Source organism: Pteropus medius, unplaced genomic scaffold, assembly GCF_902729225.1.
Source record: "Pteropus medius unplaced genomic scaffold, Ma_sr-lr_union100, whole genome shotgun sequence".
In the NCBI taxonomy this organism is placed as follows: domain Eukaryota; kingdom Metazoa; phylum Chordata; class Mammalia; order Chiroptera; family Pteropodidae; genus Pteropus; species Pteropus medius.
In genome coordinates this window covers 2,071,597-2,081,362 of record NW_024340849.1, presented here as the reverse complement: position 1 = coordinate 2,081,362, position 9,766 = coordinate 2,071,597, and positions in this window count along the sequence as shown.

The window sequence follows — 9,766 nt, the reverse complement described above, 5'->3', positions numbered from 1 at the left end:
AGGTCCCCGGCTGGTGGCCCTGGGCAGCTCCAGGCTAATGGGGGCTCCGTAAGTCACCTGAGAGGAGACATTTTTAGCAGTTAAGAGTACTTTAGGTGGCTTAAAAACAGAGCCAAAGAATAAATCTAATAGAAACAAGAAAAGCAGAACTTTGATTCTGGAATACCCTGTGGTTCTTGAAACGAGAATAAAATGACTTCCTGAAAAAGCTCAAAAAAGTTGTTAATCATTCCCTTTTCAGTCACGATGTTTAGCAGGGTCTCAAGTGCCTGTCTAACAAATAGTTCCATTGGCTTGAGTGACCTAAACGAGGCATAAATCCTTACACATTTCCTACATGTCAAAGTGGCCTGTAAGGTTTTAAAATAAACGTCTCCGCTTGACAGCTCGTTTGCGATTAGACTGCGGCCGGTGCCCGCTACGTCGAGGGTTCCCGCCGCCTCTGTTTTCCCCTCTTACCATTTCCTTCCTCTGCCCTCGGGCCCCTCATTCTCCTTATCAATGAGATATTTTATGCGTCGCTTGCAATCTTCATAATTCTAATGTTCCAGGTGGTCGAATGTAACCGAAACCAGGATCCCGCGAATATTTCAAAAAATAGTTTGAGAGTCCAAAATAAATTTCTTCAGAGAAGGGGTTGAGATCCAGCAAACTCTTATGTTATCAGTAAGTCTTTCCTCCCTGGGGAGAAGAAAGGGGATCCCTCGAAGAAAAGATACGCAGACCCCTTGGCTACCATAGAACATTCAAAGTTGACTTTAGATAGGTGAATTGAGGTAGCAGGTGGACACGCACGACACCGGTTCATTTACACGGCCATTTCGTAGCATTTTCTGCGCACCTACTACGTGACGGGCATTATGTATGCTCTTGTGCTGTGCAACCTGAGAGGTGTAAGCTGCATACCGCACCTGCCTCGTGGTGGGGACGCGTCACGTGTCTGTGTACAGCCATGAACACAGCTCGCGGGCGTCCTGGAGGAAGGGTGAGGTCTAACTAGGGGAATGTGAACATCTTCACGCGAGAACGGATTTTCCTTCCAGAAAACGATTTCTCAAGAATGACCAGGGCTCCAAAAGCTGGAGCTTCAGTGAGGAGCCCTTCCCAAGCCATGGAAATGATGCCGACGAGGTGGTGGTCTGTGCGTATTTAGGAAGCATTCACGTCACCTCACTGGCACGTTCCAGAATATACATTATGACACAAAAATGACCCTGTCCACGGGAAGCGTCTAGTCTGGTGTGGGACATCACGAACAGAACGAGTGTTTACTACATGCCAGTATACGAAAGAGGGTTTAGAGAAGGCAGTGGAGACTGGTCTTGAAAGATACGTACGTTTTTCTTACCAACCCAGGAGGGAGTAAGTGCAGGTCGAGCAAATTGTACGTTTTAGTCACCAGAGCATGGAGAACAGGCAGAGCCGGGGCCGGGAGGAGGCCGGTACTTAGGTCATGGTCAGACTGGGAAGCCGTGAGAGCCAAGGACAGGAATTTGTATTTCTTTACTAAGCAACAAAGGCTTGTGGGCAGGGAAATGAAATAATGATGAAAAATCAATTATTTTCTTTAACCAAAATAAAACACAGCACCCCCTTTACTAAAGGCTACAGGATAACAATGAATAGACAGAAATACAAACCTACATATCCGGTTTATAGAGTAATTTTCAATCGTGGTCAAATGCAAGGAGCGCCTTGACCCCCTGTGATCTTGAGACCCACAAGGTCATCGACATCTGTGCTTGCTCACCGCCAGGCCCCAGGTGTTTAATTCCAAAAGTGGAGGAAATGTCTGAAAAGTGAATGAAACAGTGGACATGACCCCCACGTGATCTCAGTGTTTATAAACGGTGGACCGGCGAGGAAGGGCAGCCCCTGGACGCACGCGATGGCATGGCGGGTCTTCTGCCGACAGCGGAGAGAATCGGTCAGTCAATGTCGCTTTCTCCTCTGGTGATCCAGGTAACTAAATGATAATAGGGTGTATCACAAAGCCAGAGGAAGCCGTGCATGTCATTCCCCGTGGGCAGCTTCTAGTGGACTTTCAACAAATCTACTCAACAAATAGGCAAAATCGAAGAGATAATGGGATGATATGTTTGGCAAAACTCAGAACGCTGAATATACCCATTGGGCCTACAAGATAAAAATGACGATGGGAGGGCTGAAAGCTAACGGTCCACAGCAGAATAAATATTGAGTAGTTAATTAATAGGTTCACCAGAAGTGATATGTAAATACACATAATTATCAAAGAAAACAATGTAGGAAATCCTATTATCTGTTTAAAAATATCTGTGACCTCTTTGAAGCTGGAGACCACGTAGCTGATGTGTCTGTTCCCAGCACGGGCTTCAGCCGGCTCCTGAGCCCTCAGCAAGGAGAAGCAAACGCAAGGGAATTTCTCGAACGTGCCTTCCGAGGTCCGCACCCATCACCTGCCTCCTCGTTTGGGGGAACTTCAGCGGACCGTCCTTCCTCCAGAGCCCATCTGCCTTTTCAGGCTTGTGACAGAAAGTGGGTTTTCGTCTCTTTCCCCTGCCCCGCTGTTCTGCGGTTCGCCAGGTGCTCGTAGAAGCAAGAGCTCCACAGCTCTGGAGGGACTCGGGAAGGGGGACACGCGGGCTGCACAGGGCCCCCCACGAACGCCCCACGGCCTGCGCCACGCCCGAAGCCCACTTAGCGCGCTCCCTGCTGCCCCAGGCCGGCTGCGGACGGCTGCGGCTCTGCGCGCGAGAAGGGAGACCAGCGCCCGGACGAGGCTGCAGAGTTGACACCTGTGACACTACGAGGCCACCTGGCTGTCGCTCCGCCAGGCACAGCAGGAAGGGGGCATGACATCCAGCCCTGCGCCTGAGGACGGATCCTCCTGCCGCTAGATTGTGACGTCGGATACTGGCGGCGCCGTGCACTTCTCCAAGCGCTGCGCAGCCCCCCGCCCCTGTTCCCCACTCCCCACTTCACCCATCCCCGCCCCATCCCCTCACTCCCTCACTCCATGCCCCACGCCCGCCCCTGATGGGATAGCGAAGCCGGCTTGGGTCGCGCTGGTCCTGGTGGCGGAATCCATCGTGCGTCACCACCTCCCTGCGCGTGGGCACGCGTGGCCTTTGTCGGAACTTTTCCTCTCGCCTTTTGCACCACGGGATCGTTTCATCTGTAATAATTTTCCGTCGGAGGCTGCAGAGGAGGCCGCTGGAGCTTGGTCCGCTGCTCAGACCAGGAGCCGTCGGGAGACCACATTTCTTTGTGTTTCAAACCAACGGGAGGACGAAAAGTCCCCATAAATACAACCGATCGGGAGTGTTTTATATGTCCGGCTGCAAGGAGAAAGGCCCCCTGTAAAGAGGTAGAAGAGGAAGAGAAGAGGAATGCAAGGAAATGAGAAGAAGAAGAAGAAGAAGAAAGACTTCAGGAAAAAAAGGGAGCAGGGCTCGTTCTTCGCATGATGGCAAACGAGCTCTTTGGATGGCGAGGGCTATTTGTCCGGGGTTAAATGTCACTCACATCACGCCCATTATGGACTGGAACGTGCGTGCGCGCGCGCACATGAGTGTGTGTGTGCGCGTGTGTGCGCGTGTGCGTGTGTGCGTGTGTGTGCGCGTGTGTGTGTGCGTGTGTGGATGGAGATGCTACTTTCTTATGCATTTCAAATGGAGCCACGCTGGCCTGGCGATGACCTGCCACACGATTTTTAAATTATCTCCATGCGCGCTCTGCTTGTTTTGGAAATGCTCTAAATAAAAATAATGGACTGTCTTTTAATAAGTCTCATTGTGAGGATTCCACATATCAAACCGCGCAGCGCAGCTTGGAGGCAAACATCGGGCATGTGTGATCTCGCTGGAAGAGAGACAAATGGAGATGCGGGCAGCTCCATCTAGGGACTGCTGACAAGGAAATGGCATTTGCAAACCGACACATCTGTCAGGGTGGAGAATATTGGCACCTGTCATGCAATTTCAGTCATGACTTTTAATAAAGCCGCTTTCCCTTAGGTAAAATTGGAACTCGGCTGTGATATTAGCTGCGAGCACGTCTTGTTTTCCTCTTCAGAGAGCTTTTTGTGCGTGAGGCGTTTCCAAAGTCTCTCCAGGCTGCAGAAATGACGTTTACCGGCGCTGTCCCCCGTCTGCCCGGACTCTGGCTTTGAAAAAGATGTGGCATCGAGTTTCCTTTTTCTTTTTTTTTTTATCTTCTGCAAAATGCCTCCTTCTGCCAGCGAACGCTGGTTTCTATATTTATTTTCACATCACCCGCCCTCCCCTCCCCGTCTCCCCGTTCTGACTGGGTTGTTGTTGGAGTGAGTTTAGCCTGGGGAAGTATGTATATCATAAAAACCGGGTTGGGATTTGTTGGCTGTCAGTCAATAAATCAGTCGGAGTTTAATTACCAGGCAAGTGATGGGCCGCGGTGACAGGCACCAGCTCTAGTGGAGAGCAGCCCTTTTGGGGCGATCGCTATGAAAAAGCTAAAAATGAGATTACTCTGTGTGTGCGTGTGTGTGTGTGTGGCTAAGAAGCCAAGTCAAGAGGCAGAATGTTGAGTCTGTAAGCCAAAGAGAAATGGAAAGTTAAGGGGTGCTACCGCTGCAATCACCCCAAAAAGTTTTTGCTTCGAGACAGTGGAACGTGTTGGAGTCATTTTAACAAAACGTTCTTCAGTAAAAGCTTTTTGCTGCGTGTGGAGCATCAGGAGTTGAGTGTTACGTGATTTCTGGACTAACAGATATTAATTCATTTCTTTGCGTAACACATAGAAGTATTTTATTTGTAACCTGTTGAATAAAAAAGTCCTCTACAGGGGAGACCTCACATCCCCCCAATAATATCTGAAAAAACTGTCGCGCAGCAAACGGAACCATGTGTTCGAAAGTGTTTCACGGGAGGGGTCCGGGAGGTCTCCCCCTTCAACGGTTCTGACTTAACATCCCCATTAAGAGTCCACATCGCTTCCCGCCCCCACCCCGGCCCCCCAGCCAGCACTTTCGGGCAAAATTCCAGGCTGAGTAACCCTGAAGTACAGATCCGAGATTTTTTTTTTTTTTTGGTCCTTTCTTTTTTTCCCCAAAGACGATTCACGCCGAGTATGGACTTCACACTGGACTAGTCACGAGAGATGCCATCCTCTCCGTGTGCCGTGTCGCGAAGCTGCAGGAAATTTTGACGGAAGAGGATGTTCTGTTTTCTCGTCACCATTCTCTGCCGGGTCTCTGTTGATTCCAACTCCTCTGACCGCTCTAAGGAGCTGTGGGGCCTCGGACTCGAGGTCGTCACGTCTCAGCACAGGCTCCATGGCTGTGAGCAGGGACGGGAAAGGCAGGGTCAGGCCGCGTGGCGTGGTGGGCGAGGGCCTCTTCCTGAGTGACGGCTCATCGAATTTTACCGAATTAACCTGGATCTCACCTCCTTCCTGGAATTCTTTCAGAATTATGTCATTAGAAGGATGCGACGATCATTGGCCAAAAACGAGAATCTGAGATTTTTATAAATATATCATTAAGGTTTAAGACAAAAAAAAATCGGTCAGGATGAGCCATGAAGCCATGAGAAAGAAAGGAAAAAAAAAAAAAAAACAACACACGCCTAACCAAAGCAAAACGAGCAGGCTTTGGCTTTGGCCAGTTTTTCTTTGTGAAGAAAACGTTTGGCAGTTTGCCTAAAATCTTAGCTGCAAACAGCAGCCTCTCCAGTTTAAGTTGCTATTTAAAAAAAAAAAAAAAGCTAAATGCAAAACCAAACAAAAACCGGTGCGGCCTGGCGAGAACGTGGCCTGCACCCCGAGTCCTGGAGACCCAGACACCCCCACTTCCTTCTGCTCCGGGTCAAACCTTCCTGGGCCTCAGTCTGCTCAGCTTGCAGCTCAAACGCCAGTGCTCTCGGGCCCGATAAATTTCTCCATGGTTTCAGCCCAGGTAGTAAGTGATCAATTTCAATAAACTTAAGAATGAGCAGGCTTTGTTTAAATGTCTGTTAAAGCAAATTTTACGACTGCCTCGGTGCTTCATCAGAGACCCCACCGCGTCCTCATAGCCCATAAAAGACGTCGCCAGGCGGCCCGAGTCCGCCGTCAGCCTGGGGGACCCCGAGCGTTTGGTGGGGCGTTTCTTTCCGAATGCCTCAGCCCACATTAGCAAGCGTTCAGTCCAAATTTGCTGGAATATTTTAACCAGAAGAACTAGAATTAGAAGAAATAATAGTGGTATCGACTCAGAGGAGAAGAGAAAATGTAAGATCTCGAGGTGGAAAAAAATAAACTAAACACTATTTTAAATTAGCCAACAGAAGCTTTAATCTCTACGGTTTGACATTTCGCAGTGTCAAAAGCTGCCTGTGTTTTCGCCCCAGCAGAATTCTTACCTGCCACAAATTGTATATGAAAGGAAGATACAGAGAATTATCCCTAGCCTATTAGGACAAATCTGAATATGTCCTCAGCGGTCAAGAGGCAGGGGGGGTCGCTGATTTCATCCCCCAAATTCTTCCGAGTATTATTTACTTACATCTTCGAATAAAAGCAAACCAATGTCGCAATGGTGATTAAGTGCATAGCTTTCTATTGCTTCCGAGCAATCAATATCTCAGAGACGCGTCTGACGGCGATTGCCCGGGCCACTTCCTTCGCCGCTCTTGCTGTTCATACAGCCACCGGGTTCCAGAACAGAGTGAAAATCAAGGCACCTCTTCACGGTGCCCTGTTTTTAAAGATCTCTGGGAAGGGGGTTTCCACGAATGGAGTATCGTGCCCCCAAAGCCACTTCCATTTTATATTCCGAAGCGCTGCACCAGAAGCTCCTTTCCTCTGGCCTGTTGGCAGGAAGAGAGACGGCTTCGCTCACGAGCCGAGTTGTTCATTTTCACAGACCAGCTCACAAGGGCGGATGCGAGACCTGCAGGGAGGTGGGCGCGGAGGCGAGAGCTGGCCACGGGCCCCGGCCGGCCGGCTGCCCCGCTGTCGCGTCGGCTCGCGCGCCGGCCCCCTCATTCGCTGTGGCGGTCCCCGCTTGTGACTGAAGCCCTCCTTATGCTCTGGGGACCTTATGCTCTAAAGGCGAGGCTGCTGCTTTAGAGGAGCTGCCGCTCTCGTGGGATAGACTGAAAACAAATGCTCGTGGACGCGGGGACACATCAGATGGCGAGGACAAGGGCTCTTGGAAAATCTGAATAACGGGGTGCGACAGATGACCCCTCTGGCTTTCCGGTCAGGGCCGGGCTCTCCGAGAGGTGCTAAGCGAAGAGGCCAGATGATGAAGGTCAAGACGAGGACATTCGGGCAGAGGGCACAGCGTGGAGTTTGGGGACAGGAAGTGAAGGCTGATGTTGGTGCCGCGTCATGAATGCCGGCAACGGGGCAGGATGACTTAGGACGGCAGGTGGCAGGACGACCTTGACAGCCGTCTGCATTTTACTCTTGGCTGAAGCGGAAGCCGTGGGAGGGTTTTAGAAGGGACGTCGCCACGGTGTGACTTGCTGAGCTTTGAAAGGGTCACTGGGACGTCTGTCTACGTGGCCAAAAGCAGACCCAGGGAACCCGAAGCGTGGGGGTGGCGATCGTCCGGGCAACGACGGGGGGGAGGCTCGGGCTGGGGTGACAGCAGCGGAGATGAGGGGAGGGGCGCGGGTCCGGCCCCGGCCTGGGGCAGGCTCCACGGGGATCGCCACGGGGTCGGATGGCCCTGAGAGACAGCGGTTCTCACCCGGTGTGGCCAGGCTCCACTGCGACGAGTCACGCCAAAACCTAAAAGGCTTAAAACAACTTGGATTCGCTCCTTCACGCTCCGCGTCCACAGCAGCGCAGCAGCGGACAGTTCCACCCCGTCCCCACTCAAAGACCCGGACTGACGGGGTCTGTCCACTTGAAACGTGGCTGATCGCTCAGTGACAATTGCGAGAACATAGAGAGTCGCAGACAGGCTGGCGGGGGCGTCCGAGCAGGGGTGGGGAGGACGAGCCGCTGGGCAAGCGGGAGGGAAGGGGCCTCGGTCTTTGTGGAAATGGCGGGGGAAACCGGCACTGGGCACGCAGTCGAGCTCGACCAAGGAGGCGTCCCTCCCTGGACCCTCGGCTGGAGCAGTGACGGAGACGGCGCTGCCACCTCTCGGCTGTGGGAAAGCGAGGGGCGAGCCCGCGTAACCCCGCACTGCAGTCGGAGCTGTTTGGTCAACACGCGTCTCACCAGAGTCGGCGCGAGCTCCGTACTCCTCGGGTCACCGCTGTCCCGGGTTCTCTGGACCCAGCACCGCGACTGGCATACGATGCGTATTTGGTGACTTTATGAATGAAGTGATGAGCCAAAGGAAGAGAATCAGAATGAAGCATTACGCGGATTTTGTTTTGTTTTACGTCCCGAAGACGGCAAACAATTGTGCTTTCACACTTTCTGCCTGAAGCCCGCCCAGAAGTCCGCACTGAGGCGTCTGTTCCGAGCGAGGGCCAGGCTCACGGGCGGACTCACACGTGACTTGCTGGTCACCGTGTATTTCCCAGGCCATCGTTTGTCTGCCTTGAAGTTCCGTGCTCCAGCTCCTGGTACCTAAGTTTCGACTGCTCGTTTGAACACCTCCGATCGCCTACCTGCATGCCAGCTGAGTTCTCGATTTTCCACTTAGATGCGCTTCCAGCTCTGGCTTTGGTCCACTCAAGCATTTCAGCTTTATCCCATGAGCCATCGAAGGTATCGACCTTATCGAGCGAAGGATTATACATCCTGGCCGATTCCTTGAAACTTAGCATCTCCAGCCCGATCAGAGTGATGGGCACACACGGGCACACGATGACAGTGCAGTGGGTGAGTTACTGAGCAAGTGAATGAACACACAGGCGCCTGAATGAGGGTTAAAAAGATTAATGTTACGACAGTGGCAGCTTTAATTGGAGGAGGTATCAGTTTGTGCCACGAAAAAACAGACACTATTGGAGGAGGCTACAGGTGGATTTATAATGCTCTCACAGGCACAGACAAACGTCCACATACTGTCTCTCTCAACTCAGTGAGTTCCTGGCCGTAGATGAGAGATATTTAAAATTACAACCCAATTTTCCTTCTTGTCCAATGTCAAGGCAACATGTTCTAAAGACACAGGGCAAAAAATTAATTCATTGATTAAAAAAAGACACAGGGCAAGATTTAAAGAAATAACCTGCAAAACATTTATATAGGGAGATAAATAAAATGAGGTCATCATAATTACTAGTACCTTGTGTACCTATGCATAGTAACCTTGAATCCAACCCTAACATACTCCGATCTAATGAAAACATGCACTGAGTTTAATGTTGGCAACACATGTAGTTTTCAACCCCTTTCTAAATCTCTGATGTCAATTTAGGTACCTGCTCAAGAGACCCAAAACACCATTTTGGTTGACAGGGATACCAAAACCCAGGTAGCTCTTTAGCGGCACGTTAACGCGGAGCCGTTTGCTTGCCAGAGCAGAAACGCAGTTCGAACCAGCTGAGGTGGACGCGGAGCCGGCTGAACAAAGCGTGGGCGGGAAGCACCGCGGAGGAAAAGCCCGAGCGTTTGTTCATTTCCCGTGTTCTTAGCGTGGCCACCTGTCTTTTAGGAAAATGTTTTAACCAAACGAAGTTAAGATCGTCAATTTGCATTTAACTCTGGCCATACAAGGGTAAACCAGTTTACTTTTCTGGAATCTGACCTAATAATAATTGTGATTTTTTTTTTCATCGCGAACCTATGAAAAATCAACATATAAATAAATATACGTTATTTAGAAACGTTTCATCTCGAATTCGTTTTTCTTGGA